Below are 12,533 nucleotides of genomic sequence, written 5' to 3' on the forward strand. Positions count from 1 at the left end.
TGCAAGTAACAAACTCGTGTTTGCTCAGTATATTGCAGTCCTGCTTCTGCTCTCTGGGAGAGTGCTGGAATTGGTTCAAAACCAATGCCAAGTTATTATTATTACTTTTTAAGTTCAGAGACAACCTGAAAATTCTGAGATCTTAATTCAGTGTTTCATTTGACATTACACAGAGGTTCCATGAGGATAAAAAAGTCTTTCTCTTCTGAATGACAGTCTAATTTCTTCTTTATTTTTATGTAGTCTATGTAGTTCATGTCTATGAGATTTTGAGCTTACTCATTATTAAACCATTAAGAAAATTGTGACCAATGTAATTTAAAATGCACTAAATACCTCCTCTAGGAGGTACTTACTTCTTACAGATCATACTCAGATGAAAATTATATCTTCCTTACTTTAATCTTATGTAGTTACAACTCTGTTAATGATATTAAATATTTCTTGCTCACCATTGGTATTTACACTCAACAATTACAGAGAGCCTTTTATCTGACATACTAAAGTGCTATATGAGACAAAAGTTAGCTCACAGCTGTTAGGACTGTATAAGTAATGGGAAATTTTAATGAAATTTATATCTCTGTTGGAAATGGTATATACCATTTGTACAGCACATTTTGCAAACATCAGGGCAAGCAAAGTTCTACCTGCATAAATGTGAATGGTAACATAAATTATTTGGTAGTTTAGAGGTAAAACTCATTTTAAGTGGTTGCAGTGGTCAAGTGGTGACCATACTGAGGCCTGGGTCAGTATGCCTTGTGCAAAAGAAGTGGGGAAGTCACAATCACTGCACAGCAAACTGCACACAGCTTTTGTTCTTCAAGAGGACCAAATGTGCTCAAGTACGGCTGGGGACAGTGAGATGACACCACTGCTGGGGATCAAACTACGTACTTTTAACATAATGGTAGCACACCTTGTGTCTCAGAGTGAATCCAACCAGCTGATCATACAGTGACTGCTATTCTCCCTATGCCTTGGGGTCACCTGCCTGCCTCACCCGACAGGGAGAATTCAAAAAGAGCATCTGCTAATTGAAACTTGCTCCTACAAGCAGTATGTACAGAATTGTCCCAGGTCCCCCACTGAGACTTGGGCATGAAACCACCTGTCAAAGGAGCATGGATTCACTACCCACTTCCACAAAGTCCAAACTTGTCCAAACTGATGTGGCCATGCATGCAGGCACACATGTAGCACTGTGATGGTTTACTTTCTAATTCATGAAGGTCTGATGTAGTACACATACTCTTCCCATTCATCTAGAATAAGTCAGATTGGGAAACTGCCTTTCCCTTCTACCTTCAGTCATGTACAAATCTGTTCCTAGTATCTTCGGAGAGTTCTCTGGCAAAAAACCAAGGGCAGAGCTGAAAGAGCCACGTGGAGAAGCCAGAATCAATACTCAGGAGAGACACACACTTCATAACCCAGAAAGGCAGATTCAACGTCTCTATAATCAAGGCTTCACTGTGCTTGCTAGTGCTCTCTTTCTCAAATTTCCAGAAAGTTTTCCTATTGGATTCCATTTCTGGATGCCAAATCACTCTACCACCCCAGAACTGAAACTATGAGATGCAATAAAGTGCTTAAGTAGTAGCATAGAGCCCAAAAGGTCAAAAGAGAATTGATATTATTTTAACTTCAGTTTTTATGCTCCTGCCTAAGGACAAAAGCAATATCATTTTGGTAGAAAGCGAAAATTCAAATCTGCAGGCAAGCTGCAGGGACAGAAGCCCTTAGCAGAAACTGCATTTTAAAATGTGAAATAATATGAATAATAGCACATAAATTTCTGTGTGCCCTAGTTACAGGAACAGGTAGGAGGGAATTAATCGAAGGCTATTGTGATCAACTGCTCTTCTATAAAACATTGACCATGTATTTGCATACTTGTTCACCTACCTCTTCAATGAAAGTTGCATGCTGGGGAGGTGGAGAAAAGGAGGAGGGAGAGGAAGTGGATGCAAAAATTATGTGATGGAAAATTGTGCATGAAATGTAGAGGCCAGAACACCTGCATGACGAGCAGAGCATCACCCCAGCACTACAGGGAGATTTATGAGACTTTTAAGCATGGCTTTGCTCCAGGCCCTTAATTAAAACACGGATCTTTCTGAAAGTAGAACTAAAATCTAATTAAACTTTGCATTTGAAAGGATTTTACATTAAAAACACTGAGAAACTGCAAGTGCAATTTTATGTATTGCCCTTGCAGCAAACACAGCAAGTACATGGTTAAGTAAGTGATGCAGGCTCTGTTTTCTTTGGGTCACGCTACACAAGATTCCTGAAGTTCCTTCAGTAAGTCTGTATTATTTAAATGGGTGAAGGATGATTCATCTAATCTTTAGTTTTGTGATGGGTTGACTTGGGAAGAAGAAACTCAGAGGGAAGTTCTCTCTAAGGGAGCTTCCTCTGTGGGGGTTGGGACACCTTCAACAGCCAATGGGAGAAAGTTAGCTCACTCAGTGAACACACATTTTGAAGGAGGTAATCCATAACTGAGGCTCTTTGTCTTTCCGGTGGCTGAGCAGGTAACACCAACCGGAGCTTCCCCTGCCCCATGTGGGGGGAGGCTCAGGAGGCCGCTTGGGCCCTGTTTGCAAACAAGAAGACCTGATGGCGGGGAGGAGGAGAGTCTCGTTGATAAGACCTTCATGGCTTCCTCCTCCACGGGCCTGCGGCTCTGGGGGTAGGCCCAGCTCCTGCTGCTGGCTCAGAGCAGTTTTGGAAGGGCCAGGTCTGCCCGGCCCCCACATGGCCTGGGGGAGGCAGCCGGGCCCTGTCTGGGAAGCAGGGGTGACCATGAGCAGTGTGGGGCTGCAGCCCCAGAAAGGCTGATTGACACCTCAGCTGCCCCCCGCAGTGCGGCCTGAGTCTGGCCCAACTCTTGTAGTTGTGTTAAACTTTAACTCTTTAGTGCTCAGATAAGATTTGCAAAACCTCCAGCCTTCCTTTGAATATGAAAGGGAATAAGAAGATTTCTGAAGTCAGTGACGCAAGAGCTAAGTGTTTTAGATGGAAGGAGAATGAGGAGAAGCTGTCAAGATGGCTGAAAATCCTTCTGTAAGATTGTAGGGATGAACTGATGTACTGAATATTCCTATAAACCATGGAGAAAGACATGGGGGATTGGAGATGTTCCATTTGATGGATGATTTGACCAAAAAGCACCTGTGTTGAGAATCTTTTGCCCCGAGGAAAGAAGGAGATCTCAGTTTTCTGAGGATGAAGCATGAACATAGAGAAAAGAAATGAAGAGAACCTTTGCTGTGGAACATTTCATTCTTAAAAGTAATACCCCCTGAGACAGACATGGCCCACATCTACAGCTTTGGGAAGGCTGTGGAGTTGGGAGCAGTGTCACAATTGCAGGTTCCCGGGCGGATGCAAATCATGAAAATGAAACCACGAGAGAACTGTTTTCTTCCTTCTTGTGGAAAAAATCCCTACAGCTTCAACAAAAGGAGGCTTCTCTCTCCGGAAGTGAACTGAAAAAGATTAAATTGGGAACTGACCGAAGTTGTTGTTGTATGTTTGTTTTGTTGTTATGAAGGTTGGGAGAGGGAAGGAAGGAGTGGTCTCAAAATCTTATTCTGAATTTGTTTTTTTCTTCCTTTGTTTGTGTAGTTAATAATTTTTTTATACTCTCTTAAGTTTTAGGCCCGCCTTGCTCTTTTGCTCCTGGTTGTGTCTCACAACAGAAAAATGAGTTTATTTAAATTGGCAAGTCAAAATGAAGACAAGTTTCAAAGGTGACTCCTTATACCAATCTACTGGTTTATAACACTTCCCTGTCATGATTTGTTTTACTTAATCTATATGATGTCTCATTGTCTACCTTACTTTTGTTGGGGTTCTCTTTACAGTGAATGAAAAGAGGCATGGCTGTAGGACAGTTTATCCCACCTGTATCAGATACCTCTTTTTGGAGAACAGGAATCTTGCTATGAAGGTGCCAATCTTCTATTCATTGCAGAATAAATTTGAGACATCTGTCCTAAATTTGGTATTGCCTTTCTGATAATTAAGGTTAGTTGAGTTGAATTCCCAGGTATGTATTAAGCACATTTACATGTTGGGATAATACAAAGATATACACTATAATAAACAAGCTTTGACATTTTAAAGGTAAAATCAGGATCTTATTCCAGAGACAGATTGCTCCATGCCTGGATTCCACTTGAATCCAGAAAAACCTTTGCCAGCTCTTTCTAATAGATGGTGCTTAAGTTGTGAAGACTTGTACGAAAAAAAAGTAGATCTAGGTAGTAGGATGGATACAAAAGAAGGGTTGTGTTTTGGGGTGCTGGAACAAAAGTCTAAGAAAAGAAGAGAGAAAACAAGCATCTCTGTATATTGATATATACCTGTGATTTTTGGCAATAAGTAAGTCTTAAATATGTAGGATGACACACAAGGGATGGAAGCAGCTTGATTTCTGCTGCCCAAAGATGCTAAAGGCATGGCACTGAAATGCAGCTTGTTTTAGGAAAATGAAAATGCACATGGCACAGCAGAAGAGGCAAGACCCAGCTGTTCTCTTGGGCCTTCCGCACACCATTGTTTAGATGACATAAATAATTTCAGTCATCTAATATAACTTATGCAAATTGTGGTCTGAATTTGCATAATAAAAAAAAAAAGGGTACATACCCTAGCACCTAAATGAGAGGGAAACAAATAATTTTTGTCCTTATCTTGTTAGACAGCAAAACAAGGAAGGGCTGAGGAGTGAGGTAAATCCCTTTGCGTTGGTTTGAAAGTAAAACTAGTGTGAGACTCCAAGTCAGTAATACAATTTAATAGGAGAAAAGAGAAAAAATAAAATAGATGCAATAATATAAAAGAAACAACCACCGACACAGTCAGAAATACAACCTGACACCCTGTCAGTCAGGGTGTTGGTAGCAGTCCATATAAATGGTGGCTGCAGTCCTCCTGGATGACGGATGTGGTTCCATTGAAGCAGTGCTCCTGTAGAAGGTGCAGTTTTCCTCCGAAGGTCCAGCGATGATGTGGAAATGATCTGACTTTCCTCTGGGATCCAGTGGAAAGGTCTGCCCTCGGGTCCCAAACCCCAGTTTTTTATCTAGGTAGGAAAGGCTTGGCTCCTGCCCCTGGTTGGGGCATCTCCCAATGGGGTGATGTAATCTTATCAGTCACACAATAGGACTTAATGGCCCATTAACAGAATATATCTTCTGGAGGAAGGATGGGTTGTGAAAAGATAACGATGATCATTCCCCTGATTTTATCAGATGGCACATCAGCAGAGGATATCTCCCACAGAGATAAGGATCACCACCCCTCCGACATTTTAACAGAAGGTGATAGAATACACATTTTTGCATTGTACCCCAGGACACCCTTTTTCCTCTCCGGTCCTCCATCTGGCTCTGGACCAGAGAGGGATGGGAAATCCTCATAGACAAAGGGAAAAAACCAAATAAGGTTCTTTCCTCCCATGGGAAGGTGATCCACAGTTTATTCATTTCACGTAGCGAAAAGAGAAAGAAAGAGAGACAGAAGATGGTGGGCACTTTTAAACTCAGGGAAAGGGGAGGGGAGGGGAGGAACAAACCCACGACCAATGGGATGCTGCCAACGGGGAGGTGCTAAGGGAGGGCTAAACCAACTTCACAAGCTCCAGGGGGATACAGAACAAACCATTTTCTCAGTGCAATATATAAACATAACAGTGCAGTATAAAACCATAAGCAGTGCAATTTATGAAACAAACAGTGCAATACAACAGAGGAGAAGACAACCTGAATACTATCAATCAATATTGTTTTCATTTAAATCAGTGATGAAAGAAAGGGAGATCTTTGAGTCCTTGCTGCTGCTTGTAAGGTTGCTAGATTGATTGCATGTCTAAAAATAAGTAAAAAGGAAATTTCAAAAGGAGATAATAGCAGAGTATGATCTTACTTTGGTTCCAAAGACAGGCACAGATAATAATATGAAATAATAATGTGTTGCAATAAAAATATATAATATATAATATATAATATATAACATATAATATATAATATATAATATATATTATATTCTATATTCTATATTCTATATTCTATATTATATATTATATATTATATATTATATATTATATATTATATATAACATATAATATCTACTTTTCAATGTAAAACTGTACCCAAACTAATTTTTTCAAGCTCCTGTGGAAACGTATACAGGCCTTAGCACAGAACATTTTCTATCTGAGGATAATTTTATTTGTAATTGAGAAGTACTCCTTGGAATTGATTATTTGTTTGTAGCAGTGCACTTTCTGCAATAATAAAAAAAATTCCAGCCAAGGAAAAACATTTTAATTACCTTAAGTGCATGCAGTGATCATGGTGGTGAGCCTCACATTAGAACAGGTGAATTAATCTGCCTCTGTTTAGACACTTATAAGATGGATGTCCAATTTAAGGCACTTAGTCTCTCCCATTGCTCCATTGGAATTCTCTTATTCATCCATTCTCAGTCTGTCCCTCTCTGATGACTAGTGTTCACTCTCTTGACTGTGGAAATAAATAATTCAAAACTAGATATTTAACTTATAAGCAGCTAAGATACATATAATGTGTTTCTGGGTCTGTGTTTTTCTCTAGCCAACTGTAAACTCACAGCCTTAGAAATATTATCAATAAATAATAAGGATAAACACATTAGCATATAATTTTCATATTCCTTTTCATGACTTTGCAGCTTTCTTTTTCCTCTGCATTTTTAAATTCTCTTAAACATTCTACAGAGAACACAGAAGTCATTGTTTTATTTTTTTAAGTAATATCATTATTTAGAAGTGCCATAAGAGAACTTTTTTTTTCTGGTGTCTTTCAGGATATCGTGTTACATTGTTTTTCTTTAGAACAGAATCAAGAAATGTCAGGCATTTTAATAAAATGCAACTGCCAAAAATGCTATTATTTTTCATATTAAAAGTAAGTATTTCTTTGCATTGTTTACTAAATTTCTACTGAGAAATTGATGGATTTTTCTGCCCTACAAAAAATAATTCAGTGATGAGTTTGAGAGTCATACATCTTCCCAAAATGTGTGTGCTTTACTAAAACAGATATCCTTCATCAATGGCACATTTTTAAATTCCAGTCAGATCTATCTATAAACAAGTGGGAAGGAAATGTGCTTTATCCAAATGGAATTTGGCAAGGAAAAGAGGGGGTTGCGGCTGAAGGCTGCAACTAAAGGTATGGATGATTTTAATTAAATTGCCAAAAGTAATAGGCTTGTGAATCTTTAGATGAGTCTCTCGATCAGATCCATAACTGAATTCAGTTGCTATTCCACAAAGTAGCAAAATTCATAATTTTGACTTTAAAGTTCTCTGATGATTTAGGTACTTTTGGAAATACTCATCAAACAACAGGAAGGTGGGATGGTATCATGTGCTAACATCCTGCCGTTAGTTTAGACAGACTTAAACGTTGCAGTAACAAAGCACAAATTTCAGCACATGAAAAAAATCTAAATACCTGTCCTAGCACTGGAGACTGTGTTCTCTGATTATGAGCTCCTTTAAAAGCTGTATTGTCCCAGCTCAACTCGTCTTGCTCTCTGGCCTAATTAAATGAAACTTTTACTTAACAGCAACACACCTTCATGGTAAATATATCCCACATCTTCAGCCTTGGGGAGATATTTCCTATCTGTGCATCTGAGAGCCTATGTCCGTGGTGTGGTGCGGTGAGCCTGAAAGTGCTGATAGCAGTGAGGTCGGGGCTTTCAGCAAGACTGTGATAAGGGAAAGGTCTAGACTCCATAAGCTGGAAGACATCATAGATAGTACCTGCCCTTCCTCTCTGTCCTTTTGGATTAATGCTAATTCAGATTGCACCTTTCAATGGTAATGCAGAAGGGCATGGTTTTGATAATATCTGCCTTCCCTTGCTTTATTGCCCTATGCTTACTACCTTCCTTTTGGCAACCCATGTCCTTTCCACCCAGGAGGACCATCTGATCATCAGCACCTGGTTCCCAGTTCTTCAGCTGTGGGCCTAAAACTCTCCTGGCTGGGATCTTCATTCTGCAAGATGTTTCCCATGCCTCCAGTGGGTCCAGTTCTCCCCATCAGCATGATGGCCAGGACACAAAGGCCCCTGGGATGGTATAATGCACTTCAGGGAAGTAGCCAGCTGAACATAAGCTGATCCATGGGTCTCAGGAAGCAGACCATGAAATATTCCCTTTAGAAGGTGCTCATATAAATCAGGAAATGGTAGCAGCAGCCTGAATGGAATAAAGTATATGAAACTGTGTGGAGAGTTTTGTGGAAGACTGGCTACGTGAGAAAGGACATGATGAGATTCCACTAGTCAGGAAATAAGGCCTTGGGCAAGAACATTGTGCCTTTGAGCAAGGAGCAAGGCAATCACGGGATGTCAAAATAAGAATTAGCTTTTGTTAAAACAAGAATTAGCTGTTGCAGTAAAGCAACCATAGCCATCTGGAGTATGTAGCAATATGTGCAGGGATGACGCTTAGCAAGGCCAGAGCACAGAACCAATGATGAGCTTAGCTTTTGCAATATGTATGAGCCTTATTATCATGTCTGTATAACTGTAGTCTTCTGATCAATAAACTTGAGGTTTACTGATCATCATCGGATGTGCTTGTGTCCCGTTGTCTCCGACAAATGGTGACCCCGAAGTGATCCTGACTTGGTGCCACGACGGAGCGACGATCGGGTTGGTCCTATGCAGCAAGGACGGCAAAAAGAGCAGAAAAGAGTGCTCCGCACCCTGGGTGACCGCACAGGTGAGCCTGGCCAATACGTGCTGCTGAGACCTTGAGGGGCTGCAACAGCGCTGACGAATTAGGTATGGAAAGGCAAGCAGCATATTATTTATTTGCTGCATTTTTGCAGAAAAGACAGGTTAAGGGCATAGACTTACAGAAGGAGTTGCCCAGGTTGTTAGAGTATGGGTACACAAAGGGAGTGTTTGTAAATCTTCACACTGTCCATGAGCTGTCAGAATGGCTTAAATTTGGAGATACATTGTGGGAAGCTATGAGGATGATAAAACTGCAAAAAAGTTAGGAAAGATCTGGAGGGTAGTACACAATGAACTTTTGCAGTGCCAAGCCGAGAAAAAAGCTGCAGAGCAGGCATCCGTCGCACAAGGCAAAAACAAAGAATATAATAGTGACTGGTTTTCGTCCACCCCCCTGCCCCCAGCAGTCTCTAAGCTTTATTTGCCTCCCTTGCCGGGAACCACTGGGCTGGGACGCTCCTGTGCACCATCAGCACCCCAAGAAGGGCAGAATTCATGGCCACAAGCACCACCACCACCCCCACGCAATGAGTCGATTCCTGGGGCAGAATCCGACCTAGTGGAGGCTGTTGCAAGGGGGAGGAGAGAAGCGTGGACAGCACTGGCAAAAGACGCCTGGAAAAAGGGGATGACAGTGCAATAGAGGCAACAAAACAATTGGCGTGCCCAGTGATTTATCAGCCAATGGCGGAGGGAGGTTTGGGGGACAAGTATCCGCTCTCGATTGGAAATTACTGTCACAATTACATTCAACTGTTAGTCAGTCCGGGGTGACGAGCGAACCAGTCAAACAGATATTAGATTACATCTGGGGAACACAGATACTGTTGCCGTCAGATTGCAGGGGAATAGCAAAGTTAATATTCACACATCATCAGCAGTTATTGTTTAATGCACACTGGCAGGCATTAGTAAATGAGTGTGTTGCTATACAGAGGCAACAGGGGGACCCATTGTATGGGGTGACCATAGAGGAGCTAATGGGATTAGGAGCATTTCTTCGTACTGAACCTCAGGCATTGCTCGGTCCTGATAAGTGTAGGGAAGCAATGCGCCTAGTAAGACTGGCCATGGACAAAGTTAAAGACCCTAGTGGGTTACCTGTATACATGGGAATTAAGCAAGGATGGGATGAGACATTTGGTGCATTTATAGATAAAGCGGCAGCAGCAATAGAAAGAGCAGGGGTGCCAGATTTTATGAAAGGGATGCTATTAAAGCAATGTGCCCTTCAAAATTGCAATCAGGCCACTAGAAGTGTATTAAACACCTTGGGAGCAAGTTGGACTATTGAGGAAGCGTTAGGAAAAATGTCCCAGATACCAACAGGGATGCAGGCATTCTTAGTAGATGCTACTAAAACATTAGGTTTAGGGTTACAAGAGCAGGCTAAAGCTTCTCAGAGCCAAGTGTTAGCTGCCCTTGCACCCCTTCAAGCACAGTCACTCAGAAGACCATATCAGGAGGTCGCCTTAAATGCTTCCGATGTGGCAGCATGGGACACCTCCGTTGAGAGTGCACAGCGACTGGAGTTTGGTGCCAAAAATGCCGAGTGGATTCACACAACACCAATGCATGCCACAGACGGTTGGGAAACTACAGTGGAAGCTCGCAGAACCATCACATGGAAAACTAATACACCAGTGTGGGTTAAGCAATGGCCTCTAAAAAGAGAAAGTCTTCAACATGCCCACGACCTTATTAAAGAACAGTTTAATCAGGGACATTTACAACTGACCACGAGCCCATGGAATACTCCCATATTCGTTATAAAAAAGAAGTCAGGGAAGTACCGTCTGCTCCATGACTTACGCGCAGTTAATGATCAAATGGAGCCGATGGGTGCTTTGCAACCTGGATTGCCCAATCCTGCAATGATACCTGAGGGATGGCCATTGTTAATCATTGATTTAAAGGACTGTTTTTTCACAATTCCGTTGCACCCAGAGGATACAAAGAGATTTGCATTTACCCTACCTGCATTAAACAGAGAGGGCCCTGATCAACATTTTGAATGGACAGTATTACCACAGGGCATGCGAAATAGTCCAGCCCTGTGCCAACTTTATGTGGCTTCTGCTTTACAGTCTCTTCGTCAAAAATGGCCAAGGACAGTTATATATCATTACATGGATGTTATTTTGTTTGCCCAACCTACTCCATTTTTGGACCAACAGATCAAGGACATACAGGAAGAACTGGCACGATTCCAACTTGTCATAGCCCCTGAAAAGGTACAAAGGACTGCACCATGGAAATACTTAGGATGGACTTTATCTGAACAATTAGTCACTCCTCAAAAGCTACAGCTTCAAACACAACTCAAAACCTTAAACGATGTTCAAAAATTGCTCGGTGACCTGCAATGGTTAAAGCCTGTAGTGGGAATACCAAATGAACTGTTAGATAAACTGCGACCACTTCTAAAAGGAACAGATCCCACACATCCAGTACAAGTCACATCTGACCGACAAAACGTTATTCAAGAAATTATGGACTGTGTTACACAAGGCCAGATCTGCCGACGCGACCCAAACACACCAATCGACATCACAATATGGTGTGGCCCCAAATACCTGCTGGGCGCTCTAACTCAATCCAATAAAAAAACAGGGGAGCTATGGGTATTGGAATGGATTTCTCCTGCACTACAACAAACTAAAACTGTTTTTCAAAAAATCGAAATGCTAGCAGAACTGATCAAAAAGGGTCAAGAACGGACCTTGCAAGTTACTGGCACAGAACCCAAGACAATAAGAATGCCCATGAAAAAGGACTCTCTACAATGGTAGCTGAACAACAGTGAGGAGTGACAAGAGGCGTTATTAGGAGCAGGTTGTACACTGGAAACAGGAAAAATAGTACAGGCGCCGCTGCAGTGGATTGGAAAATGGGAATGGGTCACACGACCTAAACGAGAGACTACACCTATAACAGGTGCCCTGACAGCATATACTGATGCAGGGAAGAAGTCAAGAACTGCTGCTATCATTTGGCAGGAAAAGGACAGTTGGAAACACAAGATCCTTCCTGCAGAGGAAAGGGACACTTTACAGACTATGGAACTTCTTGCAGTTGTGTGGGTGATGTTAAACCTTAAAGGACCATTGAACATTGTCACAGACTCATTATACGTGGCAGGGGTAGTGGAAAGGATTGAGGAAGCCTCAATTAAGGAAGTACAGAATCAGAGACTTTTTGAACTACTCGTACAGCTGCAAAAAGCAACAAAACTTACGGAACATGCTTATGCTGTTATTCACATTAGAAGCCATAAGTGGGACAATGGTTTAGGAGAGGGCAACAGTAGAGCAGATAAATTGGTAACTATAGCACAAAGAATGCCACTGTCAAGGCAACAATTAGCCAGGGAAGCTCATTCAATGTTTCACCAGAATGCAAGGAGTCTACAACGGGTGTTTGGAATACCTTTGGCCGAAGCCAAGGCAACAATTAGAGCTTGCCCTATCTGCAGTCACCACAATAGTGGTTGTGGACTGGGACTAGGGGTTAATCCACGAAGATTGCTATCTAATGAGCTTTGGCAAATGGATGTTACACATGTAGCAAGTTTTGGGCATTTGAAATATGTCCATGTGACTATTGACACCTATAGTAAATATATTTGGGCAACAGCACAGACAGGTGAGAAAGCCATTCATGTGGAAAGACGTCTTTGCAGTTGCTTTGCAGTAAGGGGTACACCAAGAAAGATAA

The 12,533-nt window shown here is 41.6% G+C and overlaps 1 pseudogene; it reads left to right on the plus strand.

The window, feature by feature from the left end:
• The first annotated feature begins 7,180 nt into the window (after positions 1 to 7,180).
• On the plus strand, positions 7,181 to 10,452 carry LOC148223682 (endogenous retrovirus group K member 5 Gag polyprotein-like; annotated as a pseudogene).
• Positions 10,453 to 12,533: the final 2,081 nt, after the last annotated feature.

The sequence above is a fragment of the Sturnus vulgaris genome, chromosome 5 (assembly GCF_052056855.1).
Source record: "Sturnus vulgaris isolate bStuVul1 chromosome 5, bStuVul1.hap1, whole genome shotgun sequence".
In the NCBI taxonomy this organism is placed as follows: domain Eukaryota; kingdom Metazoa; phylum Chordata; class Aves; order Passeriformes; family Sturnidae; genus Sturnus; species Sturnus vulgaris.